Source organism: Felis catus, chromosome B1 (genome assembly GCF_018350175.1).
Source record: "Felis catus isolate Fca126 chromosome B1, F.catus_Fca126_mat1.0, whole genome shotgun sequence".
Lineage (NCBI taxonomy): Eukaryota > Metazoa > Chordata > Mammalia > Carnivora > Felidae > Felis > Felis catus.
In genome coordinates this window covers 72,718,151-72,742,703 of record NC_058371.1, presented here as the reverse complement: position 1 = coordinate 72,742,703, position 24,553 = coordinate 72,718,151, and the positions used below count along the sequence as shown (strand labels likewise).

Sequence of the window (24,553 nt, the reverse complement as noted above, 5' to 3'; positions counted from 1 at the left end):
TTTGTAAAATGAGCGCATGATTAAAAAAAGGTTTGTGTTACTGGATATGCTGAACTAGTGGGATTGAAGCATTCTGTTTATGTCTAAGAGTTAAAACTGTACTATCATATGAATTTTGGTATGTTTGGTTGACTATTCAACCAACATTAATTGAGAATCTTCTCTGTGCCAGGCACTTTGACGCTAACCTTAGAGAGGTAAGCAAAACATTACCCCTTGCTGTTAGAAGCTCATGAAACACCTTCCATTTAAACTTTTATTTTGCAATATTTATGGGGCGCCTGGGTGGTTCGGTCGATTGAGTGTCCGACTTCAGCTCAGGTCATGATCTCGCAGTCCGTGAGTTTGAGCCCTGCATTGGGCTCTGGGCCGACAACTCAGAGCCTGGAACCTGCTTCAGATTCTGTGTTTCCCCTCTCTCCCTGCCCCTCCCCGACTCGTGCTCTGTCTCTCAAAAATAAATAAATGTTAAAAACATTTTAAATTTTGGGGCGCCTGGGTGGCGCAGTCGGTTAAGCGTCCGACTTCAGCCAGGTCACGATCTCGCGGTCGGTGAGTTCGAGCCCCGCGTCAGGCTCTGGGCTGATGGCTCAGAGCCTGGAGCCTGTTTTCTGTGTCTCTCTCTCTCTCTCTCTGCTTCTGCTCTCTCTCTGTCCCAAAAATAAATTTTAAAAATGTTAAATAAATAAATAAAATTTTAAATTTTTTTTTGTTTGCAATATTTAATATCTACAAAAATGATTTGTTTCTTTGTATTAATTTTTTTTTGTATTTTTATTTATTTTTTTTTTTTTTTTTTTTTTTTTTTTTTTTTAATTTTTCTTTTTTTTTTTTTTTTTTTTTTTTTTTTTTTATTATTTATGCCTATTTCTATATTAGTTTATTATATTTTTTTTTTTATATATATATATGTTTTATATGTATATATATTATATGTTTTTTTATTTGTGTGTTATATATATGTATATATATTTATGTGTTTTTATTGTATATTTTTGTTTTTTTTTTTATTTTTTTTTGTTTTTTTTTATTTTTTTTTTTTTTTTATTTTTTTTTTTTATTTTTTTCTTTTTTTTTTTTTCTTTTTTTTTTTGTCTTTTTTTTTATTTTTTTTTTTTTCTTTTTTTTTTTTTCTTTCATTTTTTGTTTTTCTCTTTTGGTAGTTTTTTTTGTTTTTTTATTTTTATATTATATTTTTTTATATATATTTTTTTTCATTTTTTTTTTTTTTGTTTTTTTTTTTTATTTTTTTTTTTTTTTTTTATTTATTTTTTTTCTTTATGTTGTTTTTTTATTTTTTTTGTTTTTTTTTTTTTATTTTTTTTTTTTTGTTTTTTTTTTTTTTTTTTTGTTTTTTTTTTTTTTTTTTGTATTTTGTGTTGATTTTTTTTTTCTTTTTTTTTTTGTTTTTTTTTTTTTATTGCTTTGTTTTTTTTTTTTTTTTTTTTTTTTTTTTTTTTTGATTTTTATTTTTTTTTTTTAGTGTACTTTTTTTTTTTTTTTTTTAATTTTTTTTTTTTTTTTTTTTTTTTTTGTTTTTTTTTTTTTTTTTTTATGTATTTATCTATGTGCCTTTTATCAGTACTGTCAGACCAATGTGCTCTCTTTAAAAATGTAATTAAAAAATGTATAAAAAATAAATAAATAAATAAAAACATTTTAAATTTTATTTTGCAATATTTAATATCTACAAAAATGACACAAAATAATGTATATTCTTTGTATTAAAATATACAAATAATAATGAATCTTTGTATGTCCACCTTATATCTGAAGAAATAAAACGTTTTAAGTACAGGTAAGCCCCCATTTTACTCCTCTCCAATTGCATCTCTTCCCTTGCTGCCAGAGATAACTGCTCTCCTGAATTTGGTGTTTATCGTTCCCATGCATTTAAAAAATATTTTTGCTACATATGGATCCCTAAATAACACATAGTATTATTATGTTCAATGTCAGGTTTTATATATATATATATATATATATATATATATGTATATATATATATACACACACACACACACACACATATGTGTGTGTGTGTGTGTGTGTATATATAAAAGGTTATATATGTGTATATAAAATTATATGTATATATATATATATACACACACACACAAATAATTTGTTGTCAAGTTTGCTAACACAGTGTATACACTGGGCTTTTGGCTTCAGGAATAGATTCCCATGATTCATCTCTTATGTACAACACCCAGTGCTCATCCCAACAAGTGCCCTCCTCAATGCCTATCACCCATTTTCCCTGCCCCCATCAACCCTCAGTTTGTTCTTTGTATTTAAGAGTCTCTTATGGTTTGCCTCCCTCTCTGTTTGAAACTATTTTTCCCTTCCTTTCCCCCCATGGTCTTCTGTTAAGTTTCTCAAATTCCACATATGAGTGAAAGCTTATGATATGTCTTTCTCTCGCTGATTTATTTCATTTAGCATAATACCCTCCAGTTCTATCCACGTTGTTGCAAATGGCAAGATTTCATTCTTTTTCATTGCTTGGTAGTACCCATTTTATATATATACATATATATATACACACACACACACACACACACACACACACACACACACACATATATATACATACATGTTATATATATATGTGTGTGTCTGTTCATGTCTTCTGCCCATTTCTTCACTGGATTATTTGTTTTTCGGGTGTTGAGTTTGGAAATCTTTATAGATTTTGGATACCAACCCTTTATCCGATATGTCATTTGCAAGTATCTTCTCCCATTATGTTGTTTGCCTTTTAGTTTTGTTGATTGTTTCCTTTGCTGTGCAGAAGTTTTTATCTTGATGAGGTCCCAATAGTTCATTTTTTGCTTTTATTTCCCTTGTCTTCAGAGATGTATCAAGCAAGACATTCAAATGTAGGTCTTTTGATTTTCTCAGTGTTATTTGAGGGATTCATCTGTGTTGATACATGTAAGCGTTCATTTCCATCACTATATATAGCATTCCAGTTACTTTTCCATTCCCCTTTTAATGAAAACATAGGTTGCTTTCAAGTTTTTAATATTATAAACATTGTTGCCCTAATATTCTAAACCAATTCTGTCCAATAGAAATTTGGGTACTGATGGAAATATCTGTACTCTACAATACTGTAGCCACTAGCTACATATGGCTACTGAACACTTCAAATGTCAGTGTGACTGAGGGACTTAATTTTTAATTTAATTTAATTTTAATTAATGTGGTTAGTGACTACTCTGTTGGAGAGAAGTTCTATACTACATTTTTTTTTTATCTCTTTGGTTGCATATGAGAATTTATCTAGTGCAGTAATTCTCAGTACTGTCAGACCCAATGTGCTCTTCTTATAATAAATGTATTTTATTATTAACAAATATATATAACAATATATCACCCCATTAACTATCTTGAAATGAAATTCATAATTAACTCATCTACACATTTAAAACAACCAAATGTAATGCATTTATTGTGAAATAAAGTAGAAATATAAGAAAACAAACTTTAATAAAATAATTGTATTCAATATGTCAGTGGCTACAAATACACTGTAGTATATTAGGAGACAAAATGAAGTTACCTACAAGTGCAGACTCATAGAATCTTGTGATATTGGAAACTCAAAACTCAAAAGTGGTGTTGCCATTGGTGATGTGAGCAACGAGGTTCTGAACAAGACAAAATACAATCTTCACTTTTCCAGTAGCTGCATCCCTGGAAAGTTGATATATATTAAAATCTTACCAAAAAATACTTGGTATTTATATCTGAAACAAAGTTGTTATACTCTTAGGTAATTATAAACAGACTTTTCATCTACGTGAATCCTCTACTAGGCCTTGTAAAGTCATGGAGGATCCAGGACACTTGTTGTTGTTGTTGTTGTTGTTGTTTTGTTTTGTTTTGTTTTTTAATGGAACTATCCTTCAGGTTACAGGACATAGAGGATACCTGATCCCCACCCCCTACATGTGGTAGTAAGCCTCCCATCACTATTATAAACAAAAATGCCCCTTCAGGTGAGGCACCATTGGTCTCATCCATTACCAGATTCATCCAGGACCAAATTACTGGATGTTAAAATATGAGCATCTTCAACATTATTTAATATGTACTTGTTCTCCAAAGTAACCTCCAGTTACTGCCAAGTTCTCCGAAGCATTAGATCAACTTACAGTCTCACCAGGAGGATATGAAAGTTACCATGTTTCCATGTATGTGAAGTATTAAACTCCTAAACCTATACTTGTCCTAGAGGATAGCTTTGTTGAGCTCAACAGTTAGCTATTAAAAACCATAACTGACCTATGCCCTAACCCTTTGTATACCTCACACCAGAATAGGACCTCTCCCACCGCTCTGAATAAGCCCAGAACAGCATACCTGCTACGTGAATGCAATTGTGGTCTCTTCTGCCATTTTCCCAAGGGGTATAGCCAAGGCTCAAAAAGTTCCTAACTGATGCTAGATCCTTTCCACTGACCCCAAGCTATCTATTTCCATCTCCTACCAGCCCCTTCTTCAAATTCCAAAAAGATCTGGTCATAGGTCTCTGGGAAGCAAGTATTTGAGCTTAAAAAAAACAAAAAACAAAAAACAAATGGGGCACCTGGGTGGCTCAGTCAGTTAAGCATCCAATTCTTGACTTCTGACTTCAGCTCAGGTCATGATCTCACGGTTTTGTGGGTTCAAGCCCCTCATTGGGCTTCGTGCTGACAATGAGGAGCCTGCTTGGTATTCTCTCTCTCCTCTCTCTTCCTCCCCACCCTCAAAATAAATAAATAAACTTAAAAAAAAAAGTGTTGAAATCTGAATCCCTGGTTTTATGGAGCAAATGTAGATTGAGGTAAATGGAGCTCCATTACTATTAAGGAGTGATAATGGCCTGATCTTTACAACTCTGACTATAGCTATAAAACAGTTTTTGTCATTATAATAGCAAAGTGGTCAACACTCAGTGGCTCACAATAACAAACATTTATTCTTGCACTGGTCACCTTCAGCCTGGCTGACGTAGACGCATCTGGCGTGGGCAGCTCTGCTCCAAGTTGCGAATTGGTTGGCTATGGTGTGGGTTCAGGTCTGCTCCACATTTTTCCTTCTGGGGCCCAGGGGAGAGGCCAACCAGGGCTTGCTTTTTTGGCAGATCACTGGAGCACAAGAGCATGAGTCCACCAGTCAAGCATATTTAGAGCTGCTATTTCTATCACACCTGTTGATTTCCCAGTGGCCAAAGCATGTCATATGGCCAAGCCCAAAGATAGGAAAATATACTTCATTATAAGAGAGAGGTGGAGGAGGGCTGAGTATTTGCTGAACAATAACCCAGTCCAGTGCAAGGTAGCAGCCCTTGTTTGTAACAAGTCTGTGATTACTAGAACAGTTCTGCTTTCATGACCACCACACAGCAAATATATCGAAACCAGTATCAGGAATTAATGGAATGACAACTAGAATTGAAGTCCTTTTGTGCATGTGTACATGCACATGCTCTTTCTCTCTTTCATATCAAGCACATACTCGCTGCCCATGTAGCCATGTTTTTCTTGCTCCTTTTTCAGTGACAGAGGACAGAGCTATTTGGTTTGGAGCATGGCCTCAAGTGTTTCTCCTTTGCAAAAATTGGGAAAAGTAACCTCCTTGGATCTCCTTCCACCTTCCACCAGCCCAATCAGAATCAACTCTCTCCAATTACCCCTTTTCTGAAGCACACTGAATTTAAGAAACTTTTTTGTTTCTCTCCCTTAAATTAGCCAATTTAATAAGTGAAAACGATAGTCCATATCTTCACTATAATGAGAATCTGTGTAGGTAGAAAAAGAGATGAAAACTTCTTTGGCTTTTAAAACATGTAAGAAGAGAACTGGGAAATAAGTTGTAGTCCATTATTTCAATGGAATATTATACAGTAACTAAAATTTACTGTATAGTATTTACTTTTTGTAACTGAATACATTATACTAACATTCAACAAGATGTGTGAACCTCACAAATATAATGTTGAATTAAATAAGTAAAGAACAAGAGAATATGTATAAATTCCATTTATATATGAAGTTGAAAAAGCAGGCAAAAAAACCCCCCAAAAAACCAAACAAACTAGTGTTTGAGGATGCAAACTTAGGTGGAAGAACTATAAAGAAAAGCAAGAAAAGGGCACTTTGGAGGCTCAGTAGATTGAGCGTCCAACCCTTGATTTTGGCTCAGATCACGATCCCAGGGCAGTGATATTGAGCCCTCGGTCAGGCTCCACACTGAGCGTGGAGCCTGCTTAAGATTCTCTTTCTCTCTCTCTTCTGCCCCTCCCTCCCATTCGTGCTCTCTCTAAAAGAAAAAAAAAAAAGAAAGAAAAAAGTAAGGAAATTATTTTCATCAAAGTGGGGATAGTGATTACCTTTGCTGGGGACATTAATTATTGGGAGGGGGAGAAGGAGTCTTCTCATTTGCAAGCAACAATCCATTTCTTGACATTGGTGGTGATTACATGGATGTTGATAAGTCATCAGAGCTATACATGTCTGTTTCTTGAACTTTTTTGTATAAATATTTTATTTCACTGTAGAAATGCCTCAGGATTCCAAGATATTTGGTCTCATAAACTTAATCTCACATGCCATAAAATTTAATAACAGACTTTGTCTCTAGTCTCAACTCTTGGTTAATTCTGTCCACAAACTTTCAGTGCCGTCCCTATGTCTGTGTTCCTCTTGATAACTTTTGTGGACACATTGTCCACACTGGATTTGTAGATTTCCTTCTGACCCTCATATTTGTGATTAAAGTTAAATGTTAGATGACATAAAAGCCCATTCACCTTTGTCCATGTCTAGTAATTGTGCCCTAGCCACCTACACTTCTTTTAGGTACTCGTTTGGTCTTAAGAGAGACTGAATGAGGACATGAGCTGGAGAAAATCCATAGGTAGTACTAGAAAAACAGTTCAACTTTTAATGACTCAGTAATGCTTGGTTTCCATGTATATAAAGACACTTCTTGATAAAAAAAAAAATCTCAGTTCCTTGGTAGGATCAAAGAAAAATGCAAATAAGAAACAGCTCAGTATATATGGTCAATAAGAAAACTAGATGGGGTTGCCTGGGTGGCTCAGTCGGTTGAGCGTCCGACTTTGGCTCAGGTCATGATCTTACGGTCTGTGCGTTCGAGCCCTGCATCAGGCTCTGTGCTGACAGCTCAGAGCCTGGACCCTGCTTCAGATTCTGTGTCTCCCTCTCTCTCTGACCCTCCCCCGTTCATGCTCTGTCTCTCTCTGTCTCAAAAATAAATAAACGTTAAAAAAAAAAAGAAAACTAGATAGAGGTAGGTCAGGCATGATAAGTGAGCAGAGGTTCCTCTTTTCTGGGCCCCCAGATTTGTAAACTTAATGTTTATTCTCCCTTCTTTTGTATCATATCTCTAGATCTCCTGTTTTACAACCAGATTTCTTACTGTATCTCAAAACAAGGTTAAGGTAAGAGAGACTCCTTAATCTGCTACCACAGTATCTTAATTACACTTTCACACATAAGTGTTTTTGTGAGAGGTTAGTCTTTACAAGCCTTTTCAACTCTACTGTTTATAATTGTTAATGGGTGTGAATGGGGAATGGGTCACCCTAATTACCTGATTGTTCCTATTGAGTGACAGTTAACCCTCCCCATGAGTTGGATCTGTTAACTCTAGACCAAGTATATGACTACTCAGATAGACAGACTGCATGCTCTTGCATCTGAATTTTTTTTCCTCAGGGCTGTAAGATCATATTGGATATTGTCTCGGTTATTCGCTTCTAAAAATATTGCATTTTACCAATCATCTGTAGTCTAGGAATCAGGATAGCATTCACGTGACAATATACTGATAAAAATATAAATCTCTCTGATAATTTTAATTAAACAGAATAAACCAAAAGGAAAAAAATAAATGTTTCTGAATCTTCACACATCAAATATAAAACTTCAGAAGTCATACGTACTCCTGAAAACACTGAGTTTCTTTAAAAAGTGATTGTCAAGATGGGGCACCTAGGTGGCTCAGTCAGTTAAGCATATGGCTTTAGCTCAGGTCATGATCTCGTGGTTTGTGGGTTCGAGCCCCGCATCAGGCTCTGGGCTGACAGCTCAGAGCCTGGAGCCTGCTTTGGATTCTGTGTCTCCCTCTTTCTCTGTTTCCGCACCCCCCCCACCCCCACTTGTACTCTGTCTCTTTCTCTGTCAAAAATAAATAAACATGAAAAAAAATTTTTAAGTGATTGTCAAAGTAATCAAAGTCCTTCTGAATTTCTTAGAAAAATTAGGAAATTTTGAAACTAACATTTATTGCTAATAAATTATATGAAGGGAGGGAGCCTGTCTATCTTATTCACTTCTATATCCTGGGACATAATGCCTGGCACGTTGTAGATGTTCAAAAAATCTTTTTAAATGAATGAATGAATGTTCAGTGTGGGTTAGCAACATTATATATGTGATCTCATTTAATCTTCACAATAATGCTATATAGATGAGGAAATTGAGTCTTAAAAGGGAAGAAAGGTTGCCTAAGGTCACACGACCAGAAAATGGCAAAGATGGGAATCAAACTATAATGTGCCTAATGCTAAATCTACATTTGTTCAGTGATGACACACGTTTTAGCAAAGACTGCCAGTTGCCTACACAAACAGCCATTTCTCTCCTCATCCTTAATTATAACTCTAATTTTGTTTTAGTGCCCTTTCCCTTCAGGTGACTCAGTTATATCCTGATGGGATTGTTCTAAGCCAAAATAATGCCCCCATTCCCCATGTCTGTGACCAGTTTAGGGGTTTGGAATTTGATCTGGCTTTGGCCTGTGAGATTGGAAGGAACTATAGTAAAACCTTGGATTGTGGGTAACTTGTTCTGTGAGTGTTCCACAAGATGCGCAAACATTTCTAATACATTTTAACTTGATAAACGAGAAATGCCTTACAATACTAGTAGTACGTGATGCCGACTGTCACATGATCACAACTGAGCCAATGGTTCTTCTCTCTCTCTCTCTCTCTCTCTCTCTCTCTCTCTCTCTGTCTCACTGCGGGATTGTGGGTGATCGTCTCCCATGCTTGGGTGCTCTGTCTCATGCTGCAGTGTTTGGCAGCAATGAGTGATTTTTCAGAATATTGGAAGGTGCTCACAATGGGCACTAGTGTATTTTTTGTCACTTCAAAGCACCTATGGACAGTTCTTTGCTTTTCCATACAAGAGTAAGCTCAGGAATGCTTTGCTTCATTCTAGGTCAGGCTGCCTGCAGATATAGACCCTTTCCTCTGCTGCCTTATTGCCCGTTACATTAAATACAGTACATGACAAGAGTTTATTAATGCTGTACTGTAGTCAACATCTGTGTGAGCATATACAATGGTCCCCATGCAGAAGAAGGTTGAAAAGAAAGGCAGTAAGAAGAAGGACATGATTATGGCGGAAGTTAAGAAAGAAATCATTGAGAAGTACGAATGAGGTATGTGAGTGGCCGAAATTGCAAGATTTTATCCGAAGTCTATGTTTGTATCTCCTCTGCAGAGGAGGAGGAGAAAAAGGTGAAGGAATCCCCCACTTCAAATGACATTAGGGAGATGTGTCAAATGTGGGAACAGTGCAAAATTTTGTAAAACAGCACCCCCCGAATAAGGCTGTAGCAGTGAGAGTAATTAATCTGTTTAATGACAATGCAATGTCACATTTCCATGAAATCCTCAAAAGAAGGAAAAAGCAAGTGTCATTGGATAGGTTCCTTGTTAAAGTTGCACGAAAAGAAAACAATTCCACTGAGCCAACAGATAGCAGTGATTCTGTTAGTGATCATGAAAGTCGTCCTACACAACAAGCTTCCTCTTTCTTGTCTCCCTCACACCGTCCATAAAGGTTTTTAAAGGTAAGTGCTGGTTAATTTGTTTGTTTTTTTTTTTGTATTTTGTATTTTGTTTACTATTTTGTATTATATTACAGTATTGTAATTTTTAAAAAAAATTTTTTAATGTTTATTTATTTTTGAGAGACACAGAGCACAAGCAGGGGAGGGGCAGAGAGAGAGGGAGACAGAGAATATGAAGCAGCCTCCAGGCTCTGAGCTGTCAGCAGAGAGCCTGAAGTGGGGCCTGAACTCAACGAGACTTCTTCGAGCCATGAGATCATGACCTGAGCTGAAGTCGGCAGCTGAACCAACTGAACCACCCAGGCACCCCATGTAATTGTTTTAAATGAATATTTTTGGGTTGTGGAATGAATCATCTGAGTTTCCATTATTTCTTTTGGGGAAATTCTCTTAGATACACAAACGCTTTGGATTACAAGCATGTTTCTGGAATGAATTATGTTTGCAAACCAAGGTTGTACTGTACTGTGATGGTAGGGATGGGGGAAGGTTCTGGAAAAGGATTTTTGTTGCCTTTTTAACAAAGAAATACAAGAGAGAAAGACCTTTCTCTATTAAGCGTTGATATATGGGGATGTGATATGTAGAGCTGCTAAATCCACTCTTGCCTCCAGAAGAGCTAAAAGACAGTCTTAGGTGTTTAATATATTGTTGGGCTTCCCGTAAGTGGTAGCAATCAATCAAATTCTCGGTTTTGGTGAGCCAGTTACTTGAGAGCTTGAGTTGCCAGCTACCTGGAGTGTCAGTCACTCTGTAATACTGACCCCGTCAAAACTAACTCCACTAGTTTTAAAAACCTCTATTCTAAATGGATGTGTAAAATGAAATGCTACTGTAGTTTTTACCATTATTTTATGGAAATGGGATGTCTTTGCTTATTCACTAATCCATGAACCATTTACTGGTGCCAGGAACATGGCAAGTACTTAAAAAGAGATAACACACATAGAAGAACAAAGAGAGACACCCAGGCAGCCTACTCAGGAAGAGGAAGGGTCAGGGAAGTCTCTACCCCAGAGTTGACGAGAAGTAACACTTGAAGTGAACCGTAACAGATCAACAGGAATTACCCAGGTAGAAAAAGAAGAAAAAGGGCAATCCTTGCAAAGGAGGTAGCATATGAGATGCATGAGGTCTGAGAGAATATGGCACATTCAAGGAAGGACAAGTAACTGAGTGTGTAAGGTGCAGGCTGGAAGAATCGGGAAAGAAGTTTAGAGAGGTAAACACGGCCTAGTCACAGAGGGCCTTGGGGTCAAGCTATGGGGTCAGTCCTCCATCAGGAAGCAGTCGGGAGCTCCTGAAGGGAATTAAGTATGTAGGGAACATGATGGTACCTGAATTTTTAGGAAGATTACTTTGGTAGCTGAGAGGAGAATATTTTGGAGATGGTAAAAGAGATGGGTAGAGATGATGAGAGAAGAAATCAAGCAGGGCTTTTAGATTCAAAAGATACTTAGGAAGTGGTTCAGGTGGAACTTGGTGACTTGATATGAGAGAAGAGCAGGGGAGCAGGAGGTTTGCAAAGAAATGCAGGGCTCGCGAGGGGAATGGCGAGCTGGGCTGAGAAGCGAGACCATGAGTTAATGGTTCCTATACATATGGTTGAGTGATTCACTTAGTGTGGTGTTAGAAGCAAAGAACGCTGAACTGATCCACATTTGGGTAAGTATTGCAGAAGGAAAAAAAGAGCAAGAAGAGTGAGAAGCTGAAGATGTTATTTAAGAGGTTACAGTGCTGAGCCAAAGCAAGATGGCAATGGAAGCAAAACCAGAAAAAAAGCACGTGACACGTGGAGTGAGTGGGATAAGACTTCAGTCACAATCCTGATGGATAAGCAGGCATTATTGGGAGCAATGAGGATAATGGCAGTTTGTGGTAAGAAAGTTGAATGGTATGGTTTAAGATCTTACAGGTGGAGTAGCTGCAGGTACTAATAAGGAAAAGGGGTGAGTTGTCGATATCTGTGTGGAGATGAGGGGCATTGGAGACGAAGAAGCCAAAGCACTGGGTGTTGGAAGGGCCATCCGCATGAACTCTGAAGACAGCAGGATTATGGCAGATTTGGGGTGGAGAGAAAAATCATAGGCCATGCTCCAAAATCTCTGATACTAATCAGAGAGTGATGAGAGGAACAGCAAGTGATGGAGGATAGAAAATTTGAGAGGCACAAGTTTCAGAGGAAGAATTTTGACAGGAGGTTGGCAGAATATTGAATAGGCAGGTGGTAATTGTTATTTAGCACCTACTGTGCGCCAGGTTCTGTTCTAAGTACTTTACAGATACTAAGCTCATTTAATTCTTACCTCTGAGGTAAATACTATTATTAGCCCCCATTTTACAAGTGAGGAAACTGAGGCTCTGTGACATTTAATATCTTGCTCAAGGTGCATAGTCATGGCTTCCATCCAGGTGGTTTGGCTCCATAGTCCACACTCTTAACAATGTCATTGTACTGCTGATTCTGTTGAACAAACCCAGCCAACCCCTATTGTTAGGTGGAAAGTTCAGGAACAAACAACCTCTACTTAAGGGTGTAGGAAAGAGGTAGTGTTTGTGGTAGGGAGCCATTCAAAAAAGGCAGAACATGACTGGTCCTTGATAGCATCAACTTCTTTATGTTTTCCAGAGTTTGTTTTATTTTGCATTTAAACATAATAGTATGCCTTTGAACTATGGGCTAATACGTAAACTCCCTCAGACATTTTTAGAAGTGGCAGTAGACTTTTAAAATAAATAGCTACATTAATATTAACTGTAAGGGCTCAGTTACATAAAGGAATTAATTTTGCATCTTGCAGAGAACTGAGATACATTCTGAGAATGGCAATGAAGACAAGAAAACATGTAATCTTGAAAGATACGTGGTTCTAGTTTTTTCCCTGGTGTTACTAAGCTTTATAGCAAACCAGTTTATTTGAGGTTCATGCTACTTTTTGGAAGAAATTCTCCCATTTTTCTTTTTTTAATTTTTGTTACCTACCAGGCACTAACATAAAAACAAAGAGCCCAAGAATGTTAGAAGGCATTATAATCCAAAGGAGAAGCCTATTTTGCTTGGCTCGTATGAAGTTCTATTTATTTTCTTAGAATTAAGGCCCAAAGAATCTCGAATAAAGTGCTAATCCTACAAAGCACTGACAAAGCAGCTTCCTTGTTTTACAGAGCTGCTACTCTTCATGACAATTCTGGCTCTAAGAAGTGTAGACATGAGGAAAATACGGATTTATACAAAAAGAAATTTATGATGTAATTATAGAGAGAGATGGAGAGAGAGACAGAGAAAGAGAATCCCAAACGGGTTCTGCACCATCAGCACAGAGCTGGATGTGGGGCTTCATCCCACAGACCGTGAGCTCATGACCTGAGCTGAAATGAAGACTTGGATGCCCAACCAGCAGAGACACCCAGACCCCCCTAAATTCTTTTCCTTTTTTTCTTTAAAAAATTTTTTTGGTTAATGTGTATTTATTCTTGAGAGAGGGACAGAGCCCAAGCAGGAGAGGGCAGAGATAGGGAGACACAGAATCTGAAGCAGGCTCCAGGCTCTGAGCTGTCAGCACAGAGCCTGACATGGGGCTCCAACTCACAAACCATGATATCGTGAGTTGAAGTTGGATGCTTAACTGACTGGTCCACTCAGGCGACCCCCTAAATTCTTTTCTTGAATTAGTTTTTGTAGCCATATATTTCTAGGACTTTGTTGTTGTATTTTTTCAAATTTACTACCATGAGTGAATAATTACATAATCATTCTATATTTTAATCTCTTTTGCATCTAAAGTAATGCCCCCTTGTTGTGATTTTGTTTGTCCTTTCTGGGTTTTTCTCATGATCCAGCCTTGCTAAAGTTTTGTTGTGGTGGTGGTGGTGGTTTTTCATTTTTATTATTCATTCAAAGACTAATACCTGGGTTTTTAATTTATTTATTGTATATTTACTTTTTATCTCATTAATTTCTGCTCTTGCCTTTATTACTTCTACTTTTTGTGTGTCTGTTTTGCTGATCTCTTCCTAACTTCTTATGCTGAGTGCTTAGCTCATTAATTTTCCATCTTTTTTCTTTTCTCATATAATGAGTTAGGGCTATAAATACTTCTCTTAGTGCTGTAATGCCAACATTCTGCATGTTAATTTTGTGGGTTTTTTATTCTTTTATGTTCCCTTTTTACTCATGAGTTACTTGGATTTTTTGTATATTTTAAAATTTCCAAATTTTTATGGTTTCTACTTATTTTGGTATTGGTTTCTAATCTAATTATATTATTATAAAAAATAATAAATGATACTGGGGTTTTTTTCTGAAATTTGTTGAGATTTACTTTATAGCTTAGTATGTGGTTAGTCTCCTAGACATTTCTTGTATGCTTGAAAAAAATGTGTATTCTCTAACTGGCAAGTGTAGATACATACATGTGTGTGTTCTCTAATTGGCAAATGTGTATACACACACACAGACACACACGCACACACACACACATGCACACATAAGTTCAAACTTGCTGATATATTGTCTAGATCTTCTGTGTTCCAACTGATTTGATTTGTTTTGTTTTCCTTTTTGGCTGTTTGAGCTATTATTTGCTAAGAGACTATATTACAATATCATAGCATAATAGATGTTTCAATTTCTTGTTATAATTATTTCAGTTTTTCTCTCCATACTTTGAAGTTGTGTTTTTAAATGCACATTTCCAAACTTGTGAATTTAGCCTTTTGTCATTCTGCAGAAATTTTACTTTTATATCTGTTGATGCTTTTTTTCATTAAGAGAGGAAATATTTGCAAAATACCTGTCCGATAAAAGATTGTTATCCAAAATATACAATGAACTATTAAAACTCAACAATAATAAACCAAACAACCCAATTAAAATATGACCAAAAGACCTTAAAAAACACCACACCAAAGAAGATAAACAAATGGCAATGAGCATATGCAAAGATGCTCAATATCATATGTCATTAGGGAAATGCAAATTAAAATGAGATACCAGAACACTGACCACACTAAATGCTGGTGCGGATGTCTGCAACAGGAGCTCTGTGTCGTTGCTGGTGGGAATGCAAAATGGTACAGCCACTTTGGAAGACAGTTTGGCAGTTACTTACAAACTAAGCATACTCTTACCATATGATTCAACAATTGTGTTTCTTGATATTTACCCAAATGGGTTGAAAACTTATGTTCACATAATATGCTGCACACAGATATTTATGGCAGTTTTATTCATAGTTGCCGAAACTTGGAAGCAACAAAGATATCCTTCGATAGGTGAATAGATAGGTACACTATGGTCCATCAGACAGTGAAATAGTATTCAGTGCTAAAAAGAAATGAGCTATCAAGCCATGAAAACACATGAAGGAACCTTAAATGCATATTACTAACTGAAAGAAGCCAATCTGAAAGGGCTGCATACTGTTATGATACCAAGTATATGACATTTGGCAAAGGCAAAACTATGGAGACAGTAAAAAGATCAGTGGTTGCCAGGGCTGAGTGGTGGGGGTGGGTAGGGATGAATAGGTGAAGCACAGAAGATTTTTAGTATTCTATATAATACTATAATGGTAGATACATGTCATTATACATTTGTGCAAACCCATAAAATGCACACCAAGAGTGAACCTTACTGTAAACTATGAATTTTGATTTTGGTGATAATGAACCACTGTAGGTTTGTTGATTTTTAAAAATGTACCACTCTCGTACAGGATATTGATAGTGGGAAGGCTGTGTATGTGTAGGGGTAAAGGATATATAGAAACTCTGTATTTTTTTTGCTCAATTTTACTGTGAACCTAAAACTGCCTTAAAAATAAAGTCTGAAAAATTAACTGTCAGTTTGGCTGTCCTTTAATGATAATGAGTCTTCTCTTTTCTGGCTTCTTTTGTCTTTGGTATTCTATAATTTCACCATGTTATGTTATGTTCACCATGTATCCATTCCTTCTTACTTTGTATGGAATTCATTGGATTTCTTATATCAGAGAATTTGTTCTTTCATTCTTTCCAGAAATTTGTAAGCCACTATCTGTCTAAATAATTTTCTTTTTCCTTTTTCCTTTCTTCTTTAACTCCAAGTGGAAGCTTTGAGACTCTTACTCTTCCCCAAAATAACAATCACTTGTTAGAGTCACTTCATCTTTATCAAGAGCCATAGTATAAATATATTCTGTAGAGGAGTTTCTGGACTTGCCCTTATAATCCACCTGGACCATGACCTTCCTGAATGTGAAAAGACAATTGCTTAGAGTTTTAAAAAATACAATAACAAAATATAATATTTTACATTGACGGATTCATTGGTGGTACTCGGGGCAACTTGATATTTAGCAATATGGCCAAGTTCTCAATTATCTGTAATATCACTGAAACTTGAGATGATCCAGTTTTGTTGGTCATGGACAATGCTAGAATATTCCATGATGGAAAAGGGGTGGGTAGTGTCACCAGTCAATGCTGTCTACAGATAGTTACTGGAAATTTCGGCCATCACAAATTGATAACTAGTTTCTAGAACTGCCCGTGTATAGCATGAGTATAAAACTAATATTTAAAAGTGATTTACAATTCAGATTTATCATTTGATTTTAAAAATCCTCCTTTTCACTCATTAATAAAGAGACAAGATGACTAATCTGCTAGTCATAGGCCACTGTGAAGTCATAAAAAATAGAGAAATGGATAAGCTGATTCATAGCCAGTGAAGGTCCCCATCTGGAAATATTTGAAAGATTATCAGAATAAATGTTCAAATGCCTCTGATTTGGTTTATTTCTTAACATTTGGAAAGAACATATCCTGAATGAGAACCTGCAGGTAAGTACCTAGTAATAGCGTTCAGTATGGCTGCATCTATGTTTGCCAGATCACCTGGTAAAGTGAGTGAAACCTGTTATTGCCAAAGATCTCAGTTTTACCAAGAACTTGCAATAGCAGGAAGCATGGGCAAGCTGTGAACCCTCTGTATGCTAAAATAACAGTGGCACAGTGTAATCAGTAATTTTTGCCTTGGTAACCTTGAGCAAGAAAAACTAATCAGCAGTTTTAAGCAGGCTGGACAGGATGGGAGGAGAGTGAAGATTTTTTTTTTTTTTTTAAGATGGGACAGCTTGAAGGTAAAATAGTCCTATCCCAGAATATATGCAGAATACCATGCCAGTTGATATGTGTTGCCTACCTACTCTGTGAAACTTGGTTCCAGTTCTCACAGCACTTACATTGGTCATGAACAGGAACAAGAGTAATTGCAAGGGCAGCTTTGAAAAATAACAAATAATAAAACTCTTAAGTTTAATACATTTACTGAGAGCTTGTATGTTGCAGGCACTGACTGTGCTAGTTAGGACACAAAGAAGAAAAAGACATGGCTCCACCCTCATATAATCATGTAAACTAATGCAGTCATATAAATCAGTCTGAGACATGCTATTCTAGATTTCCCGTCACAGTATGAGTTGACTGTACATTGGTGTGTGAGCCAGATTTACCACACCCTGATTTAAAAAAAAAATGAAGCTGACATTGCTTTTGACACAGAAAGCTCCTTTGTAAGGTGCTGGCAGTTGAGAAAAGGTGTGTCTCACACCTGATTCAGTTCTGAGACAGGGTGAGGAAGCTGGAAATGCTTTTCCAGGGAGACTGTACTGATGAGGCAGCCATCAGTCATCAATCCAGAAGAAACAAAGAGTCTTTGATTTAGTGTCAGCTACAAGGCCATACTTGTTTATGCTTCTTCAACTTTGTCTACCCAGACTACCAGATGGAGTTCATTGCCACTCATTCCTCACCAACAGCAAGCAGAAGCAGGAACTGCTGAGAGAGAAATGCTTGTGCAGAAGCAGAGGAGAAGAGAAGTTAGAAGAAAGTTCTATGGTTTTTGTTGTTTTTTAAACTAAGAGATGACAAACCATATGCTCCATGTAGTTCCAAAAAAGCTTCAGAAACAGAGTTTCTAAGGTGGGAGTAAAGAACTGACCAGTTAATATTCCAATTAAACTAAATTATAAGCACAAACTTCCTTTTTCATAAAATCTTTTTTTCTCATGTCCTGGTTTAAAAATGTTTTTTTTCAGGTTGCTGTCCACATTAATGAAGAACACGTTGAAACCTTTCACGAAGATCTCATTTTTACACTGGACACATTGGCTTCACCAAATTTACCCAAGATAGGTGATGACCTAAAGGTATGTTCATTTTCTCTATCTGATATTTTCTGCCAAAGTTGTTGTTCTATTTTTCATTACTTATTCTTTCTTTTTGGTATCTACAAAGATGATATGGCAGGTATGTAGGATATTTTGGCAGGAAATACTAATGTGGTTTATTTGAGGTCAGTGCATGGAAATACCTGGATATGACATACAGGGCAGAGCTGGGGGTATAGTTCATGAAAAATACTGACTATAATAGCTCCTCCTCTTATCCGTGGGGATATGATCCGTGGGGATCCGTGAGTATGTTCCAACCCCCCTGTGGATGGCTGAAACTGTGAATAGTACTGAACACTTACATGTACTATGTTTTTTCCTACATATACATATCTATGATAAAGTTTAACTTATAAATTAGGCACAGTAAGAGATTAACAACAACAATAATAAAATAGAACAATTGTAACACTATATTGTAATAAAAGTTAGGTGAATGTGGTCTCTCTCAAAAATCTTACTGTACTGTACTCACCCTTCTTGTGATGATGTGAGTTGATAAAATAGCTATGTGATGAGATACAATGAGGTGAATGATACAGACTTTGTGAAGTAGCATGAGGTACTACTGACCTACTGAAGACAAGTTGGAAAGAGGATCACCTACTGCTGGATGCTGGGGTTGACCACAGGCAACTGAAACCATGGAAAGCGAAACCAGAGATAAAGGGGGAACTTCTGTACACTGAGATTAATGGAGAAAGTGATAAGCCTACAATTCAACTTGGTCTCTCTTCTCTTTCTTTTTTTCTTTTTTCTTTTTAATTTTATTTTTCAAATTTACAACCAAATTAGTTAGCATATAGTGCAACAATGATTTCAGGAGTAGATTCCTTAATGCCTCATACCCATTTAGCCCTTCCCCCCTCCCACAACCTCTCCAACAACCCTCTGTTCTCCATATTTAAGTCTCTTATGTTTTGTCCCTCTCCCTGTTTTTATATTATTTTTGCTTCCCTTCCCCTATGTTCATCTGTTCTGTGTCTTAAAATCCTCATATGAGTGAAGTCATATGATATTTGTCTTTCTCTGACTGACTAATTTCACTTAGCATAACACCCTCCAGTTCCATCCACATAGTTGCAAATGGCAAGATTTCATTTTTTTTGATTGCCGAGTAATACTCCATTGTATATATATACCACTTCTTCTTTATCCATTCATCCATCGATGGACATTTGGGCTCTTTAACACTTGGGCTATTGTTGATAGTGCTGCTATAAACATGGGGGTGCATGTGTCCCTTTGAAACAGCACACCTGTATCCCTTGGATAAATGTCTATTAGTGCAATTGCTGGGTTGTAGGGTAGTTCTATTTTTAGTTTTTTGAGGAACCTCCATACTGTTTTCCAGAGTGGCTGCACCAGCTTGCATTCCCACCAACAATGCAAAAGAGATCCTCTTTCTCCACATCCTCGCCAACATCTGTTGTTGCCCAAGTTGTTAATGTTAGCCACTCTAACAGGTGTAAGGTGGTATCTCATTGTGGTTTTGATTTGTATTTCCCTGATGATGAATGATGTTGAGCATTTTTTCATGTGTCGGTTGGCCATGTGGATGTCTTCTTTGGAGAAGTGTCTACTCATGTCTTTTGACCATTTCTTCACTGGATTATTTGTTTTTTGGGTGCTGAGTTTGATAAATTCTTTATAGATTTTGGATACTAATCATTTATCTGATATGTTGTTTACAAATATCTTCTCCCATTCCGTCTGTTGCCTTTTAATTTTGCTGATTGTTTCCTTCACTGTGCAGAAGGTTTTTATTTTGATGAGGTCCCAGTAGTTCATTTTTGCTTTTGTTTCCTTTGCCTGCAGAGGTGTTTTGAATAAGAAGTTGCTGCAGCCAAGATCAAAGAGGTTTTTGCTTGTTTTCTCCTTGAGGATTTTGGCAGCTTCCTGTCTTACATTTAGGTCTTTCATCCAATTTGAGTTCATTTTTGTGTATGGTGTAAGAAAGTGATACAGGTTCATTCTTCTGCATGTCCCTGTCCAGTTTTCCCAGCACACTTGCTGAAGAGACTGTCTTTATTCCATTGGACATATTTTCCTGCTTTGTCAAAGTTTAGCTGGCCATACATTTGTGGGTCAATTTCTGGGTTCTCTATTCTGTTCCATTGATCTGAGTGTCTGTTTTTGTGCCATCTCTTCTCTTTCTTGATGAGAGATCCAAGCAAAGGCAAATGTTATTGTTGCATAAGTCAAGAATATTTTTGCACAAGTGGAAGGCTAGAGAAATAGCCTTTCAGAAAAAATGATCTTGGGGCGCCTGGGTGGCTCAGTTGGTTGAGTGTCCAACTTCAGCTCAGGTCATGATCTCGCAGTTCATGAGTTTGAGCCCCACGTCAGGCTCTGTGCTGACAGCTCAGAGCCTGGAACCTGCTTCAGATTCTGTGTCTCCCTCTCTATCTGCTCCTCCTCTGCTTGCACTCCGTCTCTTTCTCAAAAATAAATAAACACTAAAAAAATTTAAAAATATTTAAAAAAAAGAAAAATGATCTTATCCTAGGGAGGGGAGGAGATCTAACACTCTAATGAAGGTAGGAATAGCACAAAAAGATAGTCATTGTCATGGAAAATCGTCACCAATGGAACACTTGAATTAGAAAGAGAGGGGCAGTTTTGGAAAGCTCATCCCACCTTTTAGAGATTTAGTTTCAGGAAACTAAAATAAATGTGCAAAGTAAGGACTCCCTGCATATTCAAAGGGTTTACCTTATATCTACCCATGTGCTTCTTGGCCCAATTTTAATTTTTGTATGTTTATAAAATTTGTTTTAAGGATAATTCAAAATTGAAGATTTTCCCCCCATTTGCTGGGAATGGTTTTCTCACTAATTCATTTTAAGGTGGTCTTACTGGATTTGCTTATTCTTTACCTTCATCTTGGTGAACTGTATTTATTACATGATTCCGTGCATTAAATTAAATGCTGTTCAACCTTAGTGAGTATCTGCAAAATTTTGGTTTCCCATGAAAATGAGATGTGGATTTAGAGTCTGACAACATCATCATAAAAAGAAAAATTCTGAAATATTCTGCTTTCCACTTGCTAACTGAGGCTGTAGATCTTTAGTTTTCTAACAAATTATGCAGGTACATTCATTTAGAATGGTGTGAATATCTTGATAAAAAGAAACACTAGGCCCAGTCCAAAACCTTTGGGATGCAGCAAAAGAGGTCTTCAGAGGGAAGTAGATAGAAATACAGACCTACCTCAAGAAGCAAGAAAAGTCTCAAATGTACAGCTTAACCTTACACCTAAAGACACTAGAGAAGAAATAGCAAATAAAGCCTAAGGCCAGCAGAAGAAGGGAAATAATAAAGATTAGAGCAGAAATAAATGATATAGAACAAAAAAACCCGGTAGAACACATCAGTGAAACTGGGAGCTGATTCTTTGAAATAATTAATAAACTTGAAAAGCCGTAGGCAGCCTTATCAAAAAGAAAAGAGGGGCACCTGGGTGGCTCAGTCGGTTAAGCAGCTGACTTTGGTTTCAGGTCATAAATTTACAGTTTGTGAGTTCAAGCCGTGCATCAGGCTGTGTGCTGACAGCTCAGAGCCTGGAGCTTGCTTCGGGTTCTGTGTCTTCCTCTCTCTGCCCCTCCCACACTTGTGCTCTGTCTCTCTTTCTCTCTCCAAAATATATAAACATTGAAAAAATTAAAAAAAAAAAGAAAGGACACAAATAAAATCACAAATGAAAGAGGAGAGATCACAACCAACACCACAGAGATACAAACAATTATAAGAGAATATTATAAAAAATTATATGCCAGCAAATGGGGCAATCTGGGAGAAATGGATACATTCCCAGAAACATATAAACTACCAAAACTGAAACAGGAAGAAATAGAAAATATGAACAGACTCATAACGAGCAAAGAAATTGAACCAGTAATCAAAAATCTCCCAAAAAACAAAATTCCTGGGCCAGAGAGCTTCCCAGGGAAATTCTACCAAACATTTAAAGAAAAGTTAATACCCATACCAGGGAACCTGGGTGGCTCAGTCAGTTAAGTGTCTCATTCGGATCTCAGCTCAGGTCTTGATCTCAGGGTCATGAGTTCAAGCCCCACACTGGGCTCTGTGTTGGGCATGAAGCCTACAAGGAAGGAAGGGAGGGAGGATGGAAGGAAGGAAGAGAGAGAGAGAGAAAGAGAAAGAGAGAGTTAATGTGTATTTTTTTGAACTATTCCAAAAAAATTGAAATGGAAGGAAAACTTCCAAACTCATTCTATGAGGCCAGCATTACCTTGATTCCAAAACCAGACAAAGACCCTACTAAAAAGGACAATTACAGGCCAATATCCCAGATGAACTTGGATGCAAAAATTCTCAACAAGATACTAGCAAATCTAATTCAACAGTACATTAAAATAATCATTCACCATTATCAAGTGGGATTTATTCCTGGGCTGCAGGGCTGATTTAATATTTGCAAATCAATCAACGTGATACACCACATTAATAAAAGAAAAAATAAGAACCATATGATCCTGTCCATAGATGCAAAAAAGCATTTGACAAAATACAGCATCCATTCTTGATTAAAAATCTCAACAAATTAGGGATAGATGGAACATACCTTAACATCATAATGGCCATATACGAAAGACCCACAGTTAATATCATCCTCAATGGGAAAAAACTGAGAGCTTTTCCTCTACAGTCACGAATAAGACAGGGATGTCCATTGTCACCATTGTTATTTAACATAGTACTGGAAGTCTTAGCCTCAGCAATCAGATAACAAAAAGAAATAGAAGGCATCCAAATCAGCAAGGAAGAAATCAAACTTTCCCTATTTGCAGACAACATGTTACTCTATGTAGAAAACCTGAAAGACTTCACCAAAAAATTGCTAAAACTGATACACAAATTCAACAACATTGCAGGACACAAAATCAATGTACAGAAATCTGTTGCATTTCTATACACCAATAATGAAGTAACAGAAAGAGAAATTAAGGAATTGATCCCATTTAGAATTGCACCAAAAACTGAGATATCAAAGAAGAAACTTAACCAAAGAACAAAAAGATCTGTACTCTGAGAACTGTAGAATACTTATAAAAGAAACTGAAGATAACACAAATGGAAAACATTCCATGCTCATGGATTGGAAGAACAAATATTGTTAAAATGTCTATACATCCCAAAGCAATCTACACATTTAATGCAATCCCTATCAAAATAACACCAGAGCTAGAACAAACAATCTTAAAATTTGTATGGAACCACAAAAGACCCTGAATAACCAAAGTAATCTTGAAAAAGGACGACAAAGCTGGAGGCATCACAATTCCAGACTTTAAGTTATATTACAAAGTTGTAATTATCAAGACAGTATGGTACTGGTACAAAAACAGACACGTAAGTCAATGGAACAGAATAGAAAACCTAGAAATAGACCCACAACTATATGGTCAGGGAATCTCCAACAAAGCAGGAAAGAATATCCAATGGAAAGAAAGACATTCTTTTCAACAATTGGTGTTGGGAAAACTGGAGAGCAACATGCAAAAGAATGACAGTGGACCACTCTCTTATGCATACACAAAAATAAATTCAAAATGGATGAAAGACCTAACGATGAGACAGGAAACCATCAAAATCCTAGAGAAGACCACACCGCAACCTCTTTGACCTTGGCTGCAGCAACTTCTTACTAGATACGTATGTCTCTGGAGGCAGGGGAAACAAGCAGAAATGAACTATTGGGATTTAATCAAGATAAAAAGTTTCTGCACAGTGAAGGAAACAATCAACAAAACTAAAAAGCAGCCTACAGAATGGTAGATATTTGCAAGTGACATATCTGGTAAAGGGTTAATATCCAAAATCTATAAAGAACTTACCAAACTCAACAACCAAAAACCAAATAATCCATTTACGAAATGGGTAGAACTTGAACAGACACTTTTCCAAAGAAGACATCCAAATGGCTAACAGATGCATGAAAAGATGCTCAACATCACTCACCATCATGGAAATACAAATCAAAACTAGGATGACCTACCACCTCACACCTGTCAAAGTGGCTGCATTTAACACAGGAAACAACAGATATCGGTGAGGATGCAGAGAAAGGAGAGCTCTCTTACACTGTTGGTGGGAATGCAAACTGGTGCAGCCACTCTAGAAAACAGGATGGAGGTTTCTCAAAAAGTTAAAAGTAGAACTACCCTACACCAGCAATTGCATTACTAGGTATTTATCTGAAGGATACAAAATTACTGATTCAAAGGGACATATGCACTTCAATATTTATAGCAGGATTATCAATGATAGCCAAATTATGGAAGAAGCCCAAATGTCCATTAATTGATGAATGGAAAAAGAAGATTTCATTGTATCACATATATACAATGAAATATTACTCAGCCATCAAAAGAATGAAATCTTGCCATTTGCAACGACACAGATGGAGCTAGAGTGTATTATGCTAA

At 36.6% G+C, this 24,553-nt stretch overlaps 1 protein-coding gene across 7 annotated transcripts in view; it reads left to right on the top strand.

Annotated features, from left to right (window-relative positions):
* LRAT (lecithin retinol acyltransferase) overlaps window positions 1-24,553 on the top strand; it is a 263,547-nt gene that overhangs the window by 200,645 nt on the left and 38,349 nt on the right. For 6 of the 7 annotated variants that reach the window (XM_045055757.1, XM_045055756.1, XM_045055754.1 and 3 more), the window contains 2 exons: window positions 17,643-17,847; window positions 17,964-18,074. The gene's annotated coding sequence lies outside the window, so the exon portion shown is untranslated. Of the gene's footprint in view, window positions 1-9,245; window positions 9,725-17,642; window positions 17,848-17,963; window positions 18,075-24,553 lie in introns of those variants that run through there. The other variant, XR_006596653.1, reaches the window with a different exon arrangement.